Source organism: Bombina bombina, chromosome 4 (assembly GCF_027579735.1).
Source record: "Bombina bombina isolate aBomBom1 chromosome 4, aBomBom1.pri, whole genome shotgun sequence".
Lineage (NCBI taxonomy): Eukaryota > Metazoa > Chordata > Amphibia > Anura > Bombinatoridae > Bombina > Bombina bombina.
This window is the reverse complement of record NC_069502.1, coordinates 540,008,458-540,033,485: the sequence shown is the minus strand read 5'-3', so window position 1 is coordinate 540,033,485 and position 25,028 is coordinate 540,008,458.

Genomic DNA, 25,028 nt, shown 5'->3' with positions numbered 1-25,028 from the left:
TTTATCGATGTGCAGCAGACATGATACACTACATTGTATCATGTCCGCTCGCACTATGATAAATATACCCCATAGTCTCTATCTGAATCATGAAAGTAAAATGTTAAGTTTCATGTTCCTTTAAGCATTTATAAACGCTGACAATTTAACCAGGCAGTGAGTGAAAAATGAAAGCCTCCTGGGGACAAAATCTGATTATGTGTACTGTAAAAGCAAATGTGTATAAGTATTTTAAGGAGCTCTCCTACTGTTAACTTTAATAGCTAAAGCTTTTATCTCTGGATTTTATCTGTATAATACTTCAAGAACCAGACACTAAAAATGGACAATGCTGAAAATAATAACTATAATGTAAAGTTAAATCTCATTCCTGATGTTATTTACTTAAATAATAGTTATTTTTTTTTTTTGCATGCAAAAAGAATATTGAAAACAATTCCAAGAATACAGTGATTTAAATATATATGCCAACTGGCATCCATTTTTGTAGACTTGTTCATATGTATTTTACGTCGTAAAAAGGAAACCAAATTACTGGATTGAGAAAGAGCATATAGCGGTCAACCACGTCTTGACAACAATAATAGAAAGGTTCTGCTAGTAAATTATTACAGTTATTAACAAAGGCTTTAAAACACATTGCTGTGGAGTCTTCTTCATTCTATTGTAACCACTTAAAAAATTAAACTTACATGCAAATGTGCAGAACATAGAACATTTAGGCCTAAGGAAATTATAAAGACTCATAAAGTATTGATGGAGTTATAGAATAGATAGCTGTTTCACAAAATTGCCTATCATGCAAAAGTCTTTAACCAAAAATTTGCTGTTTAATGTTTAATATTTTTAACACACCGTTTTTTTGTACATAATATAAATTAACATATTTAAATTAATACAAATGGCCTACATGCTACCTTACTCACGTTTCAACTGTGTTATTGTTTTGGATACTACAAAATATAACTCTAAATTAAGAAATTATATCCAGGCCAATGCACAATTATAAAGATAACATTTGATTTCTTTCATGTAAATGGCAAGAGTCCATGAGCTAGTGACATATGGGATATACATTCCTACCAGGAGAGGGCAAAGTTTCCCAAACCTCAAATGCCTACAAATACACCTCCCACCACACATATACTTCAGTTTTACAAACTTTGCCTCCTATGGAGGTGGTGAAGTAAGTTTGTGCTTGATTTTTATGATTTCTTCTATGATAAGCACTTCTAAGCATTCTGAAGCCCAATTCCTCTCAGAGTACAGTGTTTGTCAGAGGGACGTGAAGATAGTATTGCCTGTTGATTTTTATGGTTTCACTCATGGGAAATCTTTTCAAGGGTTCTCTGTTATCGGTCGTAGGGATTCATCTCCTACCTCCTTTTTCAGATCAACAATATACTCTTATACCATTACCTCTGCTGATAGTTTTCAGTACTGGTTTGGCTGTCTGTTATATGTGGATGGGTGTCTTCATTAAGTATGTATCATTATTTAAGACACTCTCAGATTTGGAGCTTTATATTAATATAAAGTTTTAAATATATGTATTTACTTATATTTGCCATGAGTCAGGTATATGTGTATTTCCCTTTGCACTCTAAGTCTAAGTTTCAGTATGAGAATCATGTTTGAGGAAAAATTCTTACCTGGGGTTTAGTCTTTTTTTCCAATTTGACTTGTTTTTTACTTAAAATTTGCAGGCAAATCTAGACTCGCAAGAGCGCAAAATGCTGTTATTTATTGCGTCATTTCTGGCACAAACATTTTTCGGTGCAAATTTGCATCTATAGTGTCGCAAGTTTCGTCATTTCGTGCATCTTTATCGATGTTAGTTTGTTTGGCGTGAGTTGCGTCATTTCCTGATGTTGTATGGTGCCAAAAAAATGTCACTTCGCATTGTGCGTCATACTTGGCGCCAAATATTTTTTTGGTTATATTACCCCACTTCCTTTATGCTCCCTGCTCTCTTTATATTCTAGAGGGCTATGCTGTTTGCTTTTCTGCTTATTTAGCATATGCATATTTTCCTATTCCTGAAACTGCTATATAAGGAAATTGGATATTTTGTTTAAATGTTGTTATTTTTTCTTTTACATTTTGCAAGATGTCTCAGTCTGATCCTGTCTCAGAAGCTACTGTAGGAATCATGCTGCCTGAAAACAGTTCTACCAAAGCTAAGTGTATCTGTTGTAAGCAAGCTAAGATATCTCCGGCTATATTATGTAACAGTTGTCATGATAAGCTTTTGCATGCCGATAATGTTTCAATTAGTATTAGTACAGCACCTGTTGTTCCTTCAATATCTAATGTACATGATATCCCTGTTGATATGTAAAATTATATTGCTGATGCAATACAGAAGGCTATGTCTGCTATTCCACCTTCTTATAAACGTAAAAGGTCTTTTGAAACTTCTCATAAAACTGATGCAATTTGTGATGACCGACAACATACTGAAATATCCTCCTCTGAATAGGATCTCTCTGCTTCAGAAGATATTACTTCAGACATTGGGGCATATTTATCAAGCTCCAAATGGAGCTTGATGCCCCGTGTTTCTGGCGAGCCTGCAGGCTCGCCAGAAACAGCAGTTATGAAGCAGCGGTCACAAAGACCGCTGCTCCATAACCTTTTCGCCTGCTCTGAGCAGGCGGACAGACATCACCGGAAATCAACCAGATCGAGTACGATCAGGTTGATTGACACCCCCCTGCTGGCAGCCTATTGGCCGCGAGTCTGCAGGGGGCGGCGTTGCACCAGCAGCTCTTGTGAGCTGCTGGTGCAATGCTGAATATGGCGAGCATATTGCTCGCCGTATTCAGCGAGGCTGTCGGACATGATCCGCACTGTCCGATCAGGTCCAACAGACCTTGATAAATATGGGCCATAGAAATTGATAAATCATCTTATCTTTTTAAGATTGAATATATTCGGTCTTTGTTGAAAGAAGTATTGGTTACTTTGGGTGTTGAGGAGTCTGATCCTCTTGATAACAAAACCGGTAAACGTTTAAATTCTGTTTTTAAACCCTCTGTGATTACTCTTGAGGTTTTTCCTGTTCCAGATGCGGTTTCTGATGTGAATGCTAAAGAATGGTCTAAGCCTGGTGCTTCTTTTAATCCTTCTTCTAGGTTTAAGAAGTTATATCCTTTACCAGTGGCTAATTTTGAGTTTTGGGAAAAAGTCCCTAAGGTTGATGGGGCTATTTCTACTCTTGCCAAACGTAAGATAGATAGGAATATTGAAACTTATCTAAGGAAAGATTATTTACATTCTGGCTATATTGTCAGGCCTGCCATTTCTATAGCTGATGTTGCGGCTGCATCAACTTTTTTGGTTGGATAGCTTAGCACATCAGGAAACAGATCCTGATTTCTCTAGCATTGTTCGTTTGCTTAAACATGCTAATCATTTTATCTTTGATGCTATTTTTGATATCATCAAGATTAATGTTAAATCTATGTCTTTAGCTAGTCTGGCTAGGAGAGCTTCATGGCTTAAATCATGGAATGCTGACATGGTATCTAAATCTAGATTACTATCTCTATCTTTCCAGGGTTATAATTTATTTGGTTCTCAGTTGGACTCTATTATTTTCACTATCACTGTGGGGGAGTTTTTTTGCCCCAAGATAAAATGTCCAAGGGTAAATCTAAAGCTTCTAATCGGTTTTGTTCCTTTCGTCAGAATAGAGAACAGAAAACCACTCCTACCCCTAAGGACTCTGGCTCCAATTGGAAGTCATCTTCAAGTTGAAATAAATCCAAGGCTTATAAGAAACCAAAGCCAGCCCCCAAGACTGCATGAAGGTGTGGCCCTCAATCCAGTTCAACTGGTGGGGGGCAGATTGAAATAATTTCAAAACATTTGGGCAAATTCTGTTCAGAATCAGTGGATTCAGAGAATTGTTTCTCAAGGGTATCGAATAGGTTTCAGAGTAAGATCTCCTGTGAGAAGATTCTTTCTCTCTCACATTCCAACAAATCCTGTGAAAGCTCAAGCTTTTCTGAAGTGTGTTTCAGATCTGGAGCTTTCAGGGGTGATTATACCAGTTCCACTTCAGGAACAGGGTTTGGGTTTTTATTCAAATCTATTCATTGTCCCAAAGAAAGAAAATTCATTCAGACCAGTTCTGGATCTGACGTTTTTGAATCGTTTTGTAAGGGTTCTAACTTTCAAGATGGTGACTATAAGGACTATTCTAAATTTTGTTCAGCAAGGTCATTATATGTCCACAATAGACTTACAGGACAATTATCTTTACATTCCGATTCATCCAGATCACTATCGGTTTCTGAGATTCTCTTTTCTAGACAAGCATTATTAATTTGTCACTCTTCCATTTGGCCTAGTGGCAGCCCTTCTATCTGTAATCAGAGAGCAGGGTATTGTGGTGTTTCCTTATTTGGACGATATCTTGGTACTGGCTCAATCTTTTCATTTAGCAGAATCTCACACGAATAACTAATGTTGTTTCTTCAAAGATATGGTTGGAGGATCAATTTACCAAAGAGTTTCTTGATTCTTCAGACAAGGGTTACCTTTTTAGGTTTCCAGATAGATTCAGTGTCCATGACTCTGTCTTTAACAGACAAGAGACAAATGAAATTGGTTTCAGCCTGTCGAAACCTTCAGTCTCAATCATTCCCTTCAGTGTCTATGTGCACGGAAGCTTTAGGTCTCATGACTGCAGCATCGGACAAGATCCCCTTTGCTCGTTTTCATATGAGACCTCTGCAGCTTTGCATGCTGAATCAATGGTGCAGGGATTATACTCGGATATCACAATTGATATTCTTAAATGCCAGCATTCTACTCTCTCTGAATTGGTGGTTAGACCCTCATCGAATTATTCAAGGGGCCTCTTTTGTTCTTCCTGGACTGTAGTCTCAACAGATGCAAGTATTTCAGTTTGGGGAGCTGTCTGGGGGTCTCTGACAGCACAAGGGGTTTGGAATCCTCCAGAGGCGAGGTTTCCAATCAGTATCTTAGAACTCCGTGCTATTTTCAGGGCTTTTCAGGCTTGGCCTCTATTAAAGAGAGAACTTTTCATTCACTTTCAGACAGACAATATCACAACAGTGACATATGTCAATCATCAGGGAGGGACTCACAGTCCTTTAGCAATGAAAGCAGTATCCCAGATACTTTCTTGGGCCAAATCCAACTCTTGTCTAATTTCTGCAATTCATATCCCAGGTGTAGACAATTGGGAAGCAGATTATCTCAGCCGTCAGACTTTGCATCCGGGGGAGTGGTCTCTCCTTCCAGATGTGTTTTTTCAGATTGTACAGATGTGGGGTCTTCCAGAAATAGATCTGATGGCTTCCCATCTAAACAGGAAACTTCACAGATACCATTCCAGGTCCAGGGATCCTCAGGCGGAGATAGTGGATGCATTAGCAGTTCCTTGGTCTTACCAACTTACTTATATTTTTCCGCTTCTATTTCTTCTTCCAAGGGTGATCTCTGAAATCATAAATGAACAATCGCATGTGTTTCTGATAGCACCAGCATGGCCTCACAGGTTTTGGTATGCAGATCTTGTCCGCATGTCCAGTTACCAACCTTGGTCACTTCCTTTAAGGCCAGACTTTCTGTCTCAAGGACCGTTTTTCCATCAGGATCTCAAATCACTAAATTTGAAGGTATGGAAAATGAACGTTTAGTGCTTAGTCATAGAGTCCTCATAAATTCTCTTGGCATTCTTTTAGAATTCCTAGAATTTTACAGTTTCTTCAGGACGGTTTGGATAGAGGTTTGTCCGCAAGTACTTTGAAGGGACAAATCTCTCCTCTTTATGTTTTATTTCATAGAAAGATTGCTAAACTTCTTGATATTCACTGTTTTGTTCAGGCTTTGGTCCATATCAAGCCTGTTATTAAGTTTATTTCTTCTCCATGGAGTCTTAATTTGGTTTTGAAAGCTTTGCAGGCTCCTCCTTTTGGGCCTATGCATTCTTTAGATATTAAACTACTTTCTTGGAAAGTGTTGTTCCTTTTGGTTATCTCTTCTGCTAGAAGAGTTTCTGAATTGTCTGCTCTCTCTTGTGAGTCTCCTTTTCTGATTTTCCATCAGGATAAAGCTGTTTTGCGGCATTTAAATTTCTTCCTAAGGTTGTGAATTCTAACAACATTAGTAGGGAAATTGTTGTTCCCTCTTTGTGTCTGAATCCTAAGAATTCTCTTGAGAAATCGTTATATTCTTTGGATGTGGTAAGAGCTTTGAAATACTATGTGGAGGCTACCTAGTCTATTTGTTGACTTTTCTGGTTCTAGGAAATTTCGGAAAGCCTCTGCCATTTCTTTGGCATCTTGGTTAAAGCTTTTGATTCACAAGGCTTATATGGAGGTGGGACAATCTCCTCCTCAGAGAATTACAGCTCATTCTACTAAATCAGTTGCCACTTTGTGGGCTTTTAAGAATGAAGCTTCAGTTGATCAGATTTGGATAGCAGCAACTTGGTCTTCTTTGCATACATTTACTAAATTTTACCATTTTATGTATTTGCTTCTTCTGAAGCAGTCTTTGGTAGAAAAGTTCTTCAGGCAACTGCCTCAGTTTGATTCTTCTGTTTATAAGAACTTATTTTGTGGATTTAATTTCTCAGCGGAAATAGCTGTTTTTATTTTATCCCTCCCTCTCTAGTGACTCTTCTGTGGACTTCTACATCTTGGGTATTTTATCCCATACGTCACTAGCTCATGGACTCTTGCCATTTACATGAAAGAAAACATCATTTATGTAAGAACTTACCTGATAAATTCATTTCTTTCATAATGGCAAGAGTCCATGAGGCCCAACCTGTTTTTGGTGGTTATATTTTTGTGTATAAAAGCACAATATTATTTTCCAGTTCCACTTTTTTGAATGCTTTTTTACTCCTTTTTACACCTCACTACTTGGCTATACATTAAACTGAAGTATATGTGTGGTGGCAGGTGTATTTACAGGCATTTGAGGTTTGGGAAACTTTGCCCCCTCCTGGTAGAAATGTATATCCCATACGTCACTAGCTCATGGATTCTTGCCATTATGAAAGAAATTAATTTATCAGGTAAGTTCTTATATAAATTATGTTTTTTGATGCTATTTATAGATTTGGAGTTATATATATATATATATATATATATATATATATATATATATATATATATATATATATATATATATTACAAATTACTTTTATTGCTTTGTAAATAATCACAGTTTAAAGAAAAACAAATCTTACTAATGACTATATTATTTTAGAAAAGTACTTATGACCAGGGCCAGCTCTGTAGTAGACCAGGTGGGACCATGGGACCCAGCAGCATTTGCCAGGGGTAAATTATATGGAGTATATATTCCAGCTAATAGTGTCCTTTTTGGACTGAAATGTCTGCAAACAACCCTGCACATGACTATACTATTTTATTTAAACACAAAAATATTCATAGTATGGAAACATACAAAGATCTTACCATGATTAGAAATATCAATATATTATATTTCATTGCAACATAACACAGAAACCTTAACACACACCCCAAACAACCACAGTCCTACAATCAATAAGCAGTACAATAATAAATAAAAGTAATATGTCTCTGGGATGAACTCTATAACATTCCTTCACATTTACCTATATTTAAATGATCAAAATTCCCATTGGGCTACACGCTAGAGCAGGATTATAACCATGAGGATACCTACAATGGATCTATTATTGGAAATGTTTCACTTTTGTTTTGTTTGTTAAGACTGTAAGGGATATTTATCAAAGCGTCAATCTTGGTGTATTCGACGGCGTCAATACATTCACCAGACATCGCTGCTGCGGATCCACATACAATGCCCTTATTTATAAAAAAACATCAAAAACCTGCACGCTAAGTATAGCGTGATGAGCAACGGATTGTTGTAAACTAACAGTCATCGATGTCACGGTTATTCGGGTTTTTCTCAACTTTATTTATACCATTTAATTACTGTCCATGAACAAGCACATTTCTCTAAAGCTAATCTTTTATTTTTCATAGCTACATTTATACCTCAACAAACAATATCTCATAGAAAGTTATTTTTATATTTATTTGTTATATGATACTTTCACATAAATTAATGTGTATTTGTATTTCTAGAAGTCATGAAATGCTTTTATCTCATGTTGTTGTTTTTTTTATAAATGATTATTAATGCTAGAATTTGACATATATCTTTGCACATAGTTGTATATATATATATATATATATATATATATATATATATATATATATAAATCAATGTAAATATTTGCATAGGAAATTAGCACATCTAGGCGAGATTCCCCGCTCGCTTTTCCCCAGAATTACCTCATATACAATGTTACCAATGCACAAGAGAATTCTGGGTAAGATATGCAAATTAGATATGCAAATTCTCAGTTTTTTGCTTCAAAATACTGTTTTAACACAGCTATCCTTTTAACAGGATTATTGCAGCAAACTAGAAATCACTCACTAGACAGCCTGTTTCGTTCTTTTTGGAACTCATCAGTAGGAGATAGATTTCTGGTTGCTGCATTGGTGTCACACTGGTATAGGAAATCTAGAATAAAGACACAGTATTTTGAACAGGTCAGGTGAATCACAACTGCTGAGATGGAAGGTGGCAACAAATAGAGAGTGTATGTAGCAAGAAGATACTAAAAACCACAATAGTCACAGGGTGTGTGAAGGCGGCTTTCCTGTATCAGCAGGCTGTAATTAATGTATAGGAGGAGATTCGTTATGTTAACCCTATTGCAGGCTGAATAGAGTGGCTACACTCTAGTCTGTAGTGAAAACATATAACACAGTTCCTCCGGTAAGATGTTAATCAGAATACCCAAATTTATATGAGAGAAATGGTCAGAATGAACTTTCAATAATTAAATGAAGTTTCAGCAGGCTATTGTAAGAAACATGGAGTATCACATATGAGGGTAGGTTTATGCGAAGGGTGGAACTATGTTATAATAAACAAAAGAACACTGACAAGAAGACATATGCATTTTGAGGATATTACAATGGTAAGCGTTATAGTGCTGGCACATATCAAGGCTGAGAGTCAGAGGTAGTAACACTTACAGCGTATTCGGAGGAGCAGGCTAGTGCTGTGGAGCGAGCGAGAGAGCAGCTGGCGTGTGACGTCACCGCGGTTGTTGCGGAGCTCCGTGGAAGTGCTGAGACAGGAGACAGGAGCGGTAGCGTCCAAGGTAATTGTGAGTTAACAATTCTAGTGGTGGTTAGTAAAACACAGGTGCTTCAGAGGAAACTGAAGGTTGCAAGTAAAAAGCAACAGCAGCAAAGTTCGTGAAAAGCTTGAATCCAAAGAAAAAGTTGCTGGCAGCAAATTTGAGTGAGCAGAGTTCAGACAAAACTGGCTAGGCAATTGAAGTGTATATCAATACTAAGCAAAGAATGAGTGAAATAGGTGTGCCTTAAATAGGGTGGAGACAGGTATGTGAAGCAGTGATCCTTAAAGGGACAGTACAACCAAGGATAGTGTATATGGCAGAGATGTATATCCTGACAGGATCCCCCCTTCAAAGAGCGACTCCGGAGCTCAGGGTCCAGGAGAGTCGGGATGCCGTTGATGAAAACGAGACACCAACCTGGGTGCGGAGATGTTAACAGAGGGCTCCCAGGAATCCTCATCAGGTGGGTAACCCTTCCAGCTAACCAGGTACTGTAATGCCCCATTCATCATGCGGGAATCTTTGATGGATCGAACTTCATATTCGATATCAGGGTCGACAGAAACCAGAGGAAGAGAAGAAGATGAGGCGGAACCCCTCACTGCCCGGTAAGGTTTCAGAAGGGAGACATGAAATGTCGGGTGGATTTTCATAGTAGGAGGTAGGGTGAGACGAACAGCATTGGCTTTGACGATATGCGCTATGGGATAAGGACCAACAAAGAGTGGGGATAACTTCTTGCAGGGAGTGTTCATACGTAAATGTTTTGTAGAAAGCCATACCAAGTCACCTACTTCATATTTTGGAGGAGCTGTCCTGCGTCTATCGTAGTACCGTTTGTAGAGCCTCTTTGCGTTTTCAATTGAGGATTCAATACGAGTGAAATTCGAGGAAATGCTTTGGGAAAGCTCAGCGATTGAAGGAGAAGAAGAATCTTGAGTAGGATACAATTGGAATGTTGGATGAAATCCGTAATTTGAGTAGAATGGAGTTTGATTAGTGGTGGCATGTAAGGTGTTGTTATAGCAAAATTCAGCGTATGGTAGCAAGTCCGCCCAAAGATGTTGTTCAGAGGAACAAAAAGACCTTAGGAATTGTTCCAGCCATTGGTTACAGCGTTCGGTCTGTCCATTTGACTGGGGATGGTATGCCGTTGTAAGCCGCCTGTCAATATGGAAGAGTTTGCAGAACTCCGACCAGAGTTTACTGGAGAATTGAGTGCCTCTGTCACTTAAAATGGTCTTTGGCAGGCCATGCAGCTTGATGACATTAGAAATAAGAAGCTGAACAGTTTCTATTGAGGTAGGTAGTTTATGGTACGGGATAAAATGACACATCTTTGTGAAAAGATCCACTACAACCATGATGGTGTTGTTCCTTGAGGAGAGAGGTAGGTCGACTATAAAGTCGAGAGCAATTTCGGACCACGGTGTCTTAGGAGTAGGTAAAGGTAGCAAAAGACCATATGGAGGTTGTTTATTCCTTTTTGATATGGTACAAATGGTGCAGGAGTGGACATGTTGGGATACATCGGCAGTCATATTTGGCCACCAATAACTCCTTTTCGCTAAATCCAGGGTCTTTTTTATACCAGGGTGACCCGCGAGTGGAGAGTCATGTAATGATTCCAGCAGAGGTAGACGGAGTATGTCTATGGGGCAGTCGTATTTTCTATGTGGAGGCAGACTCTCTGCCTCCTTTTTGCTAAAAACATCAGAAAAATCGCTATAAACCTCTGGTATGGGTGGTATGTCCGGAGTGGCAGAAATTTGTAATACTGTACTGGGGAGACAAGTACTTTGGCAGTATGATGAATTGTAAGTAAGTGTGGAATTGAACCAGTCTATCTGGGGGTTGTGTGTATGCAACCATTGCATCCCCAAAACCACCTGAGAGACCGGGCAATTTATTACATCGAAAGAGAGATATTCTCTATGCTGATCATGAGAGACCACAAGTAGGGGTATGGTATGAAATTCAACAGGCCCAGAAGAAATATTTTTTCCATCTATCCCTCTCAAATAAACAGGAGATTGTTTCTGCATCAGTGGTATTTTATTTACAGTGCAAAATTCCTTATCTATATAAGAAGCCGTGGCACCGGAATCAATTATCGCGGTGGCGTGAAGACGAAGTTGTTCCCACTGTAACAGAAGAGGGATTTTTATGTAAGTAACTGAACTCTGTTGAGTAGTACAACAATAAAAGTCTGATAAGGTCTTACCCTTGTTTTGTTTTAGGAGGGAAGGGCAGTCTTTCACAGTGTGTTCGTCAGAGGCACAGTACAGGCATAGATTATTGGAACGACGTCTGAGCTTCTCTTGAGGAGACAGAGGACCTTTGATGAAGGCAATGTCCATGGGTTCAGGGGTGTTTTTGTGTAGGGAAGAGGCATGTGTGGGGTAGGATGCTTTCCTAGGGTTAGAGTCATGCCCAGTCTTTTCTTGGTACCTTTCCCTGAGGCGCCTATCTATTGTAATACTAAGGGACATGAGCTCTTCTAAGGTATCTGGGATGTCTGTGCGAGACAACTCGTCTTTTATTCCCTCAGAGAGGCCGAGTCTGAACTGGTTCCTAAGGGACAGATTGTTCCATTGAGAGTCCTTTGCCCATTTTATAAATTCTGTGATGTAGTCTTCGACTACCCTCTTCTTTTGTTTAAGGCCACGCATGGCGTTTTCAGCTGTAAGCTGTTTGTATGGATCCTCATACAATTGATCCATTGAGACAAAAAAATTATCCAAAGAATTTAATATCTCTTCATTATTCTCAAAGTAAGTGTTTGCCCATGTACGGGGTTCACCTCTAAGGTAAGATATGGTCGTGAGTACTCTAATCCTATCGTTTGGGTAGGTATGAGGTCTTAAAGCAAACATTAACAGGCATGCATTTTTAAACTCTCTGTAGAGAGTCCTGTCTCCATGGAAACAATCTGGAGGACTAACCTGGGGTTCATATATAGGTGTTCTTTTGTCTACTACATCCCTAATGTATGCTTTGAGGTTATCATTCTCCACTTTTAATGCGTTGAGACCATTTGTTAACAAATCTACTCTTTGTGTTAATGCCTGCATGTGAGTGTTAATCTCAGCTGGATCCATAGGTTTTAAAAGGCTTAGTATTCTGTCACACTGGTATAGGAAATCTAGAATAAAGACACAGTATTTTGAACAGGTCAGGTGAATCACAACTGCTGAGATGGAAGGTGGCAACAAATAGAGAGTGTATGTAGCAAGAAGATACTAAAAACCACAATAGTCACAGGGTGTGTGAAGGCGGCTTTCCTGTATCAGCAGGCTGTAATTAATGTATAGGAGGAGATTCGTTATGTTAACCCTATTGCAGGCTGAATAGAGTGGCTACACTCTAGTCTGTAGTGAAAACATATAACACAGTTCCTCCGGTAAGATGTTAATCAGAATACCCAAATTTATATGAGAGAAATGGTCAGAATGAACTTTCAATAATTAAATGAAGTTTCAGCAGGCTATTGTAAGAAACATGGAGTATCACATATGAGGGTAGGTTTATGCGAAGGGTGGAACTATGTTATAATAAACAAAAGAACACTGACAAGAAGACATATGCATTTTGAGGATATTACAATGGTAAGCGTTATAGTGCTGGCACATATCAAGGCTGAGAGTCAGAGGTAGTAACACTTACAGCGTATTCGGAGGAGCAGGCTAGTGCTGTGGAGCGAGCGAGAGAGCAGCTGGCGTGTGACGTCACCACGGTTGTTGCGGAGCTCCGTGGAAGTGCTGAGACAGGAGACAGGAGCGGTAGCGTCCAAGGTAATTGTGAGTTAACAATTCTAGTGGTGGTTAGTAAAACACAGGTGCTTCAGAGGAAACTGAAGGTTGCAAGTAAAAAGCAACAGCAGCAAAGTTCGTGAAAAGCTTGAATCCAAAGAAAAAGTTGCTGGCAGCAAATTTGAGTGAGCAGAGTTCAGACAAAACTGGCTAGGCAATTGAAGTGTATATCAATACTAAGCAAAGAATGAGTGAAATAGGTGTGCCTTAAATAGGGTGGAGACAGGTATGTGAAGCAGTGATCCTTAAAGGGACAGTACAACCAAGGATAGTGTATATGGCAGAGATGTATATCCTGACAATTGGTAAAGCTATTTTCAATGTTAAACCAAAATTCATTAAAATTATGGGGGAGATAAAAAACTGAAATTAAAATCCTCCGTGTCTCAAAATTAAATCCATGTAAATATTTGCATAGGAAATTAGCATATCTAGGCAAGATTCCATGCTCGCTTTTCCCCAGCCAAGAGAATTCTGGGTAAGATATGCAAATTAGATATACAAATTTTCATATCTAAAAAACTGAGAATTTGCATATCTAATTTGCATATCTTACCCAGAATTCTCTTGTGCATTGGTAACATTGTATATGAGGTATTTCTGGGGAAAAGCGAGCGGGGAATCTTGCCTAGATGTGTTAATTTCCTATGCAAATATCTCCCCCCATAATTTTAATGAATTTATATATATATATATATATATATATATATATATATATATATATATATATATATATATATGTGTGTGTGTTATGTCAGAAATCTTTTGCAAACATATTTACATGTCCCTAAATTCCTTTTTTTTTTGTTCTAAACAATGTTGTCGGACATATCTCTGTGTTTATTTATAGCACTATATGCATGTAAATTTATTATTATTCTGAGCAGGAATAATTGTGAATATAACATGTAATCAGGGTATCATATGTATTTATTTGCAATCAACGGATATTTTAAGAGCTGGGACAGTTTTCTCTCTGTACCTGTGTAAACCCTCCTGATTGCAATCTGGTTTTAAAAACCATCCCTACACAGGTGTTATAAAATGGGCTGGCATATAAGATGAGATTTTTTACAGAAAAATAATTTCAAGAGAAGGAAGAAATACACTGAAAATAGCATGACAGTAAAGAGGTGATTTTAATTTCTGCTGTATCTGAATCATGACAGTTTAATGTTAGGTTGGCTATCTCTTTGAGCTATCAGTTTAAGATTATATTGAATAAAACTTCAATTCGAATTTTAAAATCATTGTCTAAATTATTACACTGTGTGTCCTAATGTCAGCATCAATGTTTATCTTTAATACTAATTTCACATATACATACTTCCAAAGTATAATACTAAATGTAACAAATGGCACTTACATGTTCTAATGAGTGATTAATGACTCAAGTAAAGAGCAATTTGATTCGTTAGTGACAGTATAAAATGTATATTTCAATCAGATTGGCTGATGTCAATAATAATGTGATTATGCATTTACCAATAAGTTGTGGAAAACTCTACTACTTTGTGGTTTCTTTATGAGTTTGAGTATTGCATCAAATATGATGCAATATTGAAATCTCTCAACAACCAAGTTGCGACATATTTGGTGAGAAGCGGAGAGTGAAATATTCAAATTATTTTTAATATTGTACATACATACTTTTGTAAATATGTATGTATATATAAATATGTGTGTACATATATATGTATCTATATACATGTAAATATATATGTATCTATGTATATATATATATATATGTAAATATATGTATATACTGTATATATGTATGTGTAAATATATATATATATATATATTATTCTATTCATATTTTGTTTTTTAAATAATGTTATTTCTGATCTTAAAGGGACATCAAACTCATATCAGAAATATTATTATGAAGATATAGAAGACCAGCTCAAGCAACATTACAACCTTTGTACTTTTTTTATTCCACAGATATCCTTTATAGTAAAAATAGCAATAGCAATAGCAAGCCAATCATATGAATCATCTATGTGCAGTCATCAATCAGCAGTTACATAGTGTATCTGCATATGATCTTCATCAAAGGATATTTAAAAAATAAAGAGAAATAAAATATATATAAAATATATATATAAAACCAAATAATTATTTACCACATTGCATGCTATTTATACATCATTCAACATATATTTTGATTTTAATATTTAAATGAATACAGCTACACTATAATTTTGATTAAATACATATTTATTATATATAAATTTAAACTTTTTTTTCTTCACAAACTTAAAACTTTTTATAAAAAAAATCTGTATGGGCTCCTGTATCCCCCGTACTGCAGTGGCGACAATCTGGAGCCCCTCTGCCAGTTGCTTGAAAAAATCTTGCAGGAAGGGCTTAGTCTGTGTCCCCTGATCGCGAGCTATAAAAAGACAAAATAAAATATGTTCTACAAATTCATTATCAAGATACAATGGTTAAAATATAATATTAAGTTTTCTTACATTCTCCTCCAGCCACCTCATCCTCACCCGTTGTTGAAGGCCTCAAGGGTGGCGGTTTGCAAACTAGGTACGCTGCATCGGAATAGACGCGAGAGTACCTGTTAAATGTTTGATAAATTGAGAAAAGGGTCAAATAGAGTCAAATGTGAATTTGAAACATCTGTAATGACGCAAGCATCGATCAGTGTCGGATTGAGATCATAGGAGCGTATATTTCGTCACACATTTCAACATTTGATGATCTTGACGCTTTGATAACTATGCGGATCAATATCGCAACAAATACGATGCGGGATTCAAGCGTATTTTCAGTTGACGCTTTGATAAATATCCCCCTGTGACGATTCAAAGAATTGGCTTTTTACAATCTTTGATCTTGATTGTAATACTTTAATTGTATATTAAAGGGTTTATTATTATGTCATAACAGGCGTTTGTCAAAGAGAGTGACTTCAGTAGCTGCAGTAAGGCCTGCTGTGCCTTTAAGGAGGCCTAGAAGCTCAATTAGTCATGAATGATTGTATACCTTATAAGCTCTCTGCTTGCAGCATGATGCTGCTTTTGTATTGAGTATCACCAAAATTACAAGTTTTGCGCTATACTGAGTGTGGAAATAACGCAAAAAAATTAGTGGTATCGCACTTTCCATAGTGCTGCCATTACAATTTACTTGAAAACCTTCTCTTGTTGTGCGGTATGGTGCAATAGGCTCCATACCGCACAAAACCCAAGGCCTGACTTGATGTGCTCATGCACACTTTCCCCCATAAACATCAATAGGTAGAAAGTGTCAGAAAAAAACTAACACCTGCGATCCCAGAATGGCGATCGCCGTAACGCAACCCCATTGATGTCTATGGGGAAAAGAAAGTTATGTTAAAACCTAAAAACCTAACATAAACCCCTAGGGGCCGATTTATCAAATGTCTGTCCGACATGATCCGCTCAGCATATCATGTCCGACAGATATTACATTTAACATTGCACAAGCAGTTCTGGTGAACTTTTTGTGCAATGCTGCCCCCTGCAGATTCACAACCAAACAGCTGCTAGCAGGGGGTGTCAATCAACCCGATCGTATGAGATCAGGCGGATTGACGTCCACAGCCTCAGAGGCGGCAGACGAGTTAAGGAGCAGCAGTCTTTTTTTTTTTTAAATATATTTTATTTGATTTTCATAATAAATAAGTAACATTGCACCTTTCGGTGCTACACTTACAATATAAACTTAGTGCAATGATAAGAAATGAAACAACATATAAGATATCCATGTAACCCGCTTTTTGGGTTAGGTCATTACCACAATCTTAAAATTACAGAGATCGTCCAGAAATGGAGGCAAATAACAGATGAAGGATGAGGGATAAGGCCGCGCTGCTTCAGAACTGCTGTTTCCGGGGAGCCTGAAGGCTTGTGTGGAAACAGGGGCATCAGAGGCCATTCGGCCCTTGATGAATCGGCCTCCATGTCTAAATACCCCTAATCCACTACCCCAGACATCGCCGACACTAAATAAAGTTAGAAACCCCTAATCCGCCGCTCCCCGACATCGCCGACACTAAATAAAGTTATTAACCCCTAATCCGCCGCTCACCGACATCGCCGATACTAAATAAAATGATTAACCCCTAATCTGCTACCCCCGACATCACTGACACTAAATAAGCCTATTAACCCCTTAACCACTGCCCCCCCACCACTACTAATAAAATAAACCTTTTAACCCCTAAACCACCGCACTCCCACATCGCTACTTATAAAATAAAACTATTAAGTCCTAAACCGTCAGCCCCCCACATCGCTACTAATAAAATAAACCTATTAACTCCTAAACCGCTGATCCCCCCATCAAAACACACTAAATTAAACTATTAACCCCTAAACCTAACACACCCCTAATTTTAAATAATTTACAATATAACTATCTTTAAATAAATAGAAACTTACCTGTGAAACTATAAAGTAACCTAACATTACTATTTAAAAAAAATGAAATTAACGAAGAAAAAAAAATACAAATTAAAAAAATCCTAACACTACGAAAAAAATAAAAAAAATGACATTACAAAAAAATAAAAACTATGGCCTAGATTTGGAGTTTGGCGGTAGCCGTGAAAACCAGCGTTAGAGGCTCCTAACGCTGGTTTTAGGCTAACTCCGGTATTTGGAGTCACTCAAAAAAGGGTCTAACGCTCACTTTTCAGCCGCGACTTTTCCATACCGCAGATCCCCTTACGTAAATTGCGTATCCTATCTTTTCAATGGGATTTTTCTAACTCCGGTGTTTAGAGTCGTGTCTGAAGTGAGCGTTAGAAATCTAACAACAAAACTCCAGCCGCAGAAAAAAGTCAGTAGTTAAGAGCTTTCTGGGCTAACGTCGGTTTATAAAGCTCTTAACTACTGTGCTCTAAAGTACACTAACACCCATAAACTACCTATGTACCCCTAAACTGAGGTCCCCCCACATCGCCACCACTCGATTAAATTTTTTTAACCCCTAATCTGCCGAACGCCACCTACGTTATACTTATGTACCCCTAATCTGCTGCCCCTAACACCGCCGACCCCTGTATTATATTTATTAACCCCTAATCTGCCCCCCACAACGTCGCCGCCAGCTACCTACAATAATTAACCCCTAATCTGCCGACCGCAAAGCGCCGCCACCTACATTATAGCTATGTACCCCTAATCTGCTGCCCCTAACACCGCCGACCCCTATATTATATTTATTAACCCCTAATCTGCCGCCCTCAACGTTGCCTCCACCTGCCTACACTTATTAACCCCTAATCTGCCGAGCGGACCGCACCACTACTATAATAAAGTTATTAACCCCTAATCCGCCTCACTAACCCTATAATAAATAGTATTAACCCCTAATCTGCCCTCCCTAACATCGCCGACACCTAACTTCAATTATTAACCCCTAATCTGCCGACCGGAGCTCACCGCTATTCTAATAAATGTATTAACCCCTAAAGCTAAGTCTAACCCTAACACTAACACCCCCCTAAATTAAATATAATTTTAATCTAACGAAATTAATTAACTCTTATTAAATAAATTATTCCTATTTAAAGATAAATACTTACCTGTAAAATAAATCCTAATATAGCTACAATATAAATTATAATTACATTGTAGCTATTTTAGGATTAATATTTATTTTACAGGCAACTTTGTAATTATTTTAACCATGTACAATAGCTATTAAATAGTTAAGAACTATTTAATAGCTACCTAGTTAAAATAATTACAAAATTACCTGTAAAATAAATCCTAACCTAAGTTACAATTAAACCTAACACTATACTATCATTAAATTAATTAAATAAAATACCTATAATTACCTACAATTAAACCTAACACTACACTATCAATACATTAATTAAATACAATATCTACAAATAACTACAATGAAATAAACTAACTAAAGTACAAAAAATAAAAAAGAACTAAGTTACAAAAAATAAAAAAATATTTACAAACATAAGAAAAATATTACAACAATTTTAAACTAATTACACCGACTCTAAGCCCCCTAATAAAATAACAAAGACCCCCAAAATAAAAAATGCCCTACCCTATTCTAAATTAATAAAGTTCAAAGCTCTTTTACCTTACCAGCCCTGAACAGGGCCCTTTGCGGGGCATGCCCCAAGAAGTTCAGCTCTTTTGCCTGTAAAAAAAAAAACATACAATACCCCCCCCCCAACATTACAACCCACCACCCACATACCCCTAATCTAACCCAAACCCCCATTAAATAAACCTAACACTAAGCCCCTGAAGATCATCCTACCTTGTCTTCACCTCACCAGGTACCACCGATCCGTCCTGGCTCCAAAATCTTCATCCAACCCAAGCGGGGGCTGGCGATCCATCATCCGGTGGCTGAAGAGGTCCAGAAGAGGCTCCAAAGTCTTCATCCTATCCGGGAAGAAGAGGAGATCCGGACCGGCAACCATCTTGATTCAAGCGGCATCTTCTATCTTCATCCGATGACGACCGGCTCCATCCTGAAGACCTCCACCGCGGACCCATCTTCATCCGGCGACGTCCAACTGAAGAATGATGGTTCCTTTAAGGGATGTCATCCAAGATGGCGTCCCTCGAATTCCGATTGGCTGATAGGATTCTATCAGCCAATCGGAATTAAGGTAGGAATATTCTGATTGGCCGTACACTGAAGCTTGAATGCAAGGTAACAGTTTAAAAATGGGGTACTTTGCATGCCTATTGGCTGACAGTTTTAATTCAGCCAATAGGATGAGAGCTACTGAAATCTTATTGGCTGTTCAACCTATAATACAGCGGTAAGGAAATCTTTTTTTGAGTGCAGAATGGATCGATGCGCTACAGGCTAAAATGCTTGTGGTATAGCTATACCGCCACGACTTGTAATACGGGAGACCTGCCATTCTACGCGCCATGGACAATTTTGTATTCTGTATTTGTACACTTTTGCCTTTATGGCTTTCATAAGCATAATGACTTTGTAGCTTGCTATTTGTATTTGCTTATTTATAAAAACTGTTGCTGCTGATTTCTGCTTCTCTGATGTCCTACAGCCTTATTACCATGGATGCCACTGTTCTCTTGAGATCTGCATTGAAGGTATTTATTTTTACAGTATTACATTCTGCTCCCTTCTAAAATGAACTTGTTTCTTTAAAAGGTCTTTATTTTAGTTCTAGTTTCCAACACAAGTATAGTTTTCATTTGGATAGTAAGACCAAACTTTTATAAATGTATATTTTCCTCTGGTATTTAGAATAATTATTTTACAGTTACCAATAGTACTTATTTGTTCTTTTGCTTTGTAGGTGCTGATTAAAGGGACATTATACACTAGATTTTTCTTTGCATAAAGGGTTTGTAGATGATCCATTTATATAGCCTATACAGTTTTTTTGTTTTTTTTAAATGTAAAGTTTTGCTTATTTTTAAATAATATTGTGCTGATTGTCAGACTCCAAACCAAGCCCCAAAGTTTTAGGAGAATACTGATGTATGCCTACTCCAGCTTTCTCATGTTTGTGTAAAGATTCTTTCATATGCAGAGGAAGGGGGAGGGTGGAGGGTCTGCTTTTTAACAGTGTTAAACTGGGAGCTTCTAAGTAAGTTTTTAAACAGTTTTATACTAGATTTTTTAGATCAGTATCTGTGCATATTATTCTTTAGAGTAGTGTATATTACATGCAGTTAAATGACAATTGGTGCATACTGTGCTTTTAAAGTGATAGAGAGAGTTCAGCTACTGAGTTTGTTCTCCATTGTTCTCTTACCCTTACGCCTCCTTGGTAACTGTATTTAATTTGCAGTGTCCCAGTACGGGTTTGTGGCAATTTGGACCTCTCAGCCATTAATTCCAGTTTGTTATATTCTGAAAAAACAGTATTCTGCCTGGCGATGATGAAGATGCAGGCCTGGCCAGGAAACTTTTAGCTTTTTGTTACAATCTTGTTCTGTCTAATAGTTAATAAGACATGATATTACTGTATATTATGTTCACTTTACTTTTATACTTGTAAGGACCTTGCCCTTACCCAAGATGGCTGCTGTAATAGTTGTATTGAGGAAGAGAAATGCCATCTGGGAAGGGGGAGGAGTAGTTAGTGCTGAGGAGATTTCTGAGGTGTTAAGAGAAGTGTGAAGCTTGCACAGACTTTGAGATGGGGGAAGAAAGTTGCTGTTTCCAAGCTGAAAGAAGTTATTCAGACTAATGCATGGATTCCAGAGACAGTTCAGACATTGCTACATGTGGCTGCTGAAGACAGAAGTTGGAACCTTTTATTTGTACTGTGAGTGTCAGCCATTATCTGCTGTTTTAAGATCTCCATAACTTCATGTTAACTAAATGCAAGAGAAAAGATATACTAGTCATATCTGATGTGCTGCAGAGTTGTTGTATATTAAAGAGATAACCCAGAGAATATTCTAGAAGTTATTCTGCTTAAACAGTTTGCATAAATACACTAAATGGATTGCACAGCTGCATTACATAAGGAAGTAACTGAGTGTGATGTGCTGCAGAGTTGTTGTATATTAAAGAGATAACCCAGAGAATATTCTAGAAGTTATTCTGCCTAAACAGTTGCATAAATACACTAAATGGATTGCACAGCTGCATTACATAAGGAAGTAACTGAGTGTGATGTATATTAAAGAGATAACCCAGAGAATATTCTAGAAGTTATTCTGCCTAAACAGTTGCATAAATACACTGAATGGATTGCACAGCTGCATTACATAAGGAAGCAACTGAGTGTGATGTGCTGCAGAGTTGTTGTATATTAAAGAGATAACCCAGAGAATATTCTAGAAGTTATTCTGCCTAAACAGTTTGCATAAATACACTAAATGGATTGCACAGCTGCATTACATAAGGAAGTTACTGAGTGTGATGAATATTAAAGAGATAACCCAGAGAATATTCTAGAAGTTATTCTGCCTAAACAGTTTGCATAAATACAATAAATGGATTGCACAGCTGCATTACATAAGGAAGTAAATGAGTGTGATGTATATTAAAGAGATAACCCAGAGAATATCCTATAAGTTATTCTGCCTGAACAGTTTGCACAAATACACTGACTGGATTTATAAAGCTACATTACATAAGGGCATAACTGTGAGATTTCTGCAGCTGTTTGTAGTAAAAGAGTGACTGACTTTGCAGTATAAGGCAAGTGGATTGCTGAAATTCAGTAATAAGGTAGAGACTTATGTTATTCAGTATTTCTGAGGAGAAGTTTTCTTGAGCACTGCATCGATCACAAGCAGCGCTCTCTAGCTTCGTTCACAAGCAGCAAGGCATAATTACCTCAACTAAATTCTATTAAGTATATGAAACTGTATTGTACAGCACCACCTCAAAGTATTTACAACAACAGTTATGTTATTATTTCATGAGCTCATGAAGGACTTCTGAGTTAAAAAAAAGGTATACTGATGTCATAAGAAGATATTGTGATTAATATTATTATTTGTATTTGTTGCACTGTATGTTATTGGTTAAACACTTTATAATAATCAAAGTAACATTTTATTTGAAGATTTCTTGTGTGGTTATTACTTGTTTTCTTTTTGTACTAAAATCTTATAGGACCCCACACCCTATTATTCTAGGGTGTCCCCTATAGGTGGAGGCACTGCGTCATACAGGCATCCCTTATATACCTGATTTCAACCCCCCTCCTACTCCCACTCTGCGGAGGCTTAGTTCTCATACACGAAACAGGTAGACAGCATTACACTATCACCCACCTCAGGGAAGGTCAGGAAAGGGTGTTACAGATGGAGGCACTGCTGAGATTGAGAGGCGGGGCAAAATCAGAAGAGATGCATCTTTTAAAATTAGAAGAGGTGAGAGAGTGGGCAATGCAGAAAAAGGTACCAATTGAGCAGGCAGTGGCTGTGACTTGGATACCAGTAGGAACCAGTCGAGATAAACTATGTGAGTCACTCCAGAGAGCACTTCAACTAAGAGAGTACCCTAAGATAGTAGCATTCAAAAGAGTACCAGATGACACTTGGGGTAGCATATTAATAGACACCAACCAATGTTTCTTAGAAGTACCCAACCCCTCTGAGCTACAGCTACTAGGGCTACCTTCAGTCAGACTACCCCTCATTTATGCCATAAAATCAGAACTGCATATAGTCAAGGAAAATGAAGTTCAGGGTGTTAGAGGATCTCAAAATGAATCTAATATGGAGTCTAGTCTATCTGAAGTTCTGAAGATGTTGGCTACAAGCATCACAGACAGCTCACATACATACAGTTACCGGAAACTAAAGATATTTTCAGGAAACCTTCCTGTACTCTTAGGAGAGGAGGGTATTGCGGCATGGTGTGATCATGCTAACATGGTGCTGCAAGAAGGGAGTTGCCCAGAGACAGTGAAGCATGTCCGCCTCTTAGAAAGTGTTAGGCCACCAGCACAAGTATTGTTGCAACACCATAGAGAGGTGCACCCTGAAGCTACTGCTGTAGAGTTAATCTCTTTCTTAAAGACCTTATATAGTCTATTTGAAGATCCAGAAGATCTCTTGTATAAGTTTCGGTTACTTAAGCAACGAGAGACAGAGAAGATGTCTGACTTTCTATTAAGATTACATGAGCAGCTTGTATTATTGGTTCAAAAAGGGGTAGTGACCCGACAAGATATGAATAAACGGATGCAAGATCAGTTCCTTCGTGGCATTATACCAGACCACCCAATAGCCATCTTTCTTAGAGCCCGATTGCACTCTCAAGCACCAAAAGAATTGGAGGCCCTTATGCCTATGATAAGGACTCAAGAAGAGGAAATGAGTTTCCACACTGTGCGTAAGTCTGGCGAAGCTTGCATAGGTAAAAGTGAGACTAAAAAAAATTTAGAAGACTCCAGAAATGCAGATTCTTTGTTGAAAGAGCTTATGGAGAATGGACTGCCTGACCAAGTAAAGGCTGAGTTGGAGAGAGCAAAACTACCTGTAAAACTCCAAAATACTACTCGACCAAAAGGGAGTTGTTTCACTTGTGGAGAGAGAGGCCATTTCTCAAAGGATTGCCCCAGCAAAATACATTCATATGCTGGTGATTTTTTGGGAAGCCTTACAGTCCCTCAGAAGAAGGGAATGACTGATATTTCCTTTGATTTATCTGAAGATGATGTAGCTGGGCCAAGGGCTTTTATTGGAGTAAAAGTTTGTAACATTTCTACACAGGCGCTGTTGGACACTGGATCTCAGTGCACCATAATCTATCATAGTTTTTATGATACTTACCTTAAACATCTTAAAATCAAGCCTCCCTCTCAAATTGATTTAAGAGGTGTGGGTGGAAATAGGTGTGCTGTTGATGGAGTTGTCACTGTAGTCATTAGTATAGTCCAGTTACATACTAGTATGATATACCCCATGAAAGTGAAGGCTTTAATCTGCCCAGAAACCTGCAAAGATTCCGAAGCCCCTATAGTTCTAGGGACCAACACAACATATGTACAATCTTTGCTACGGAAATTCATGATGGAGGTTGGGGGGCAAGACATAGACAAGTCATTACACCCAACTTTACGTCAGGAGGTTGAAAAGATATCTTTGAGACAATATGCTGGTCAGTGCTACAACCTTTCTGCCGGAGTGACTTACATTTCCCCAGGAGGGATGAAAGAGTTAAAATGTTTGGTGGTGTACCCTGACGGCAGACCCAAAGAGGACTGTTTTATTCTTGAAACGCCAGATGAAGAAGCAACCAAGCAGGGTTGGATTTTGGTACATGAAATCTTACACAGAAGAAAGGATGGGCCTCCACCACAGTGGCTAAGTGTTAAGGTCCAAAATTTGGCCCCATACCCTGTTGGTATTGATTTTAATCAGACTTTGGGATATCTTTATCCAGTAGTAGACTCATCATTGGCTATTCGTAAATGTTTCTCTCTCTCAAAAACAGAAACAGAAAAACTACAATTTAACTTTGAAGGATCTACAATGCCTAAAGAGGCATGTGAGCGGTTGCAGAAGGCTATGAAGGCCCGTGCA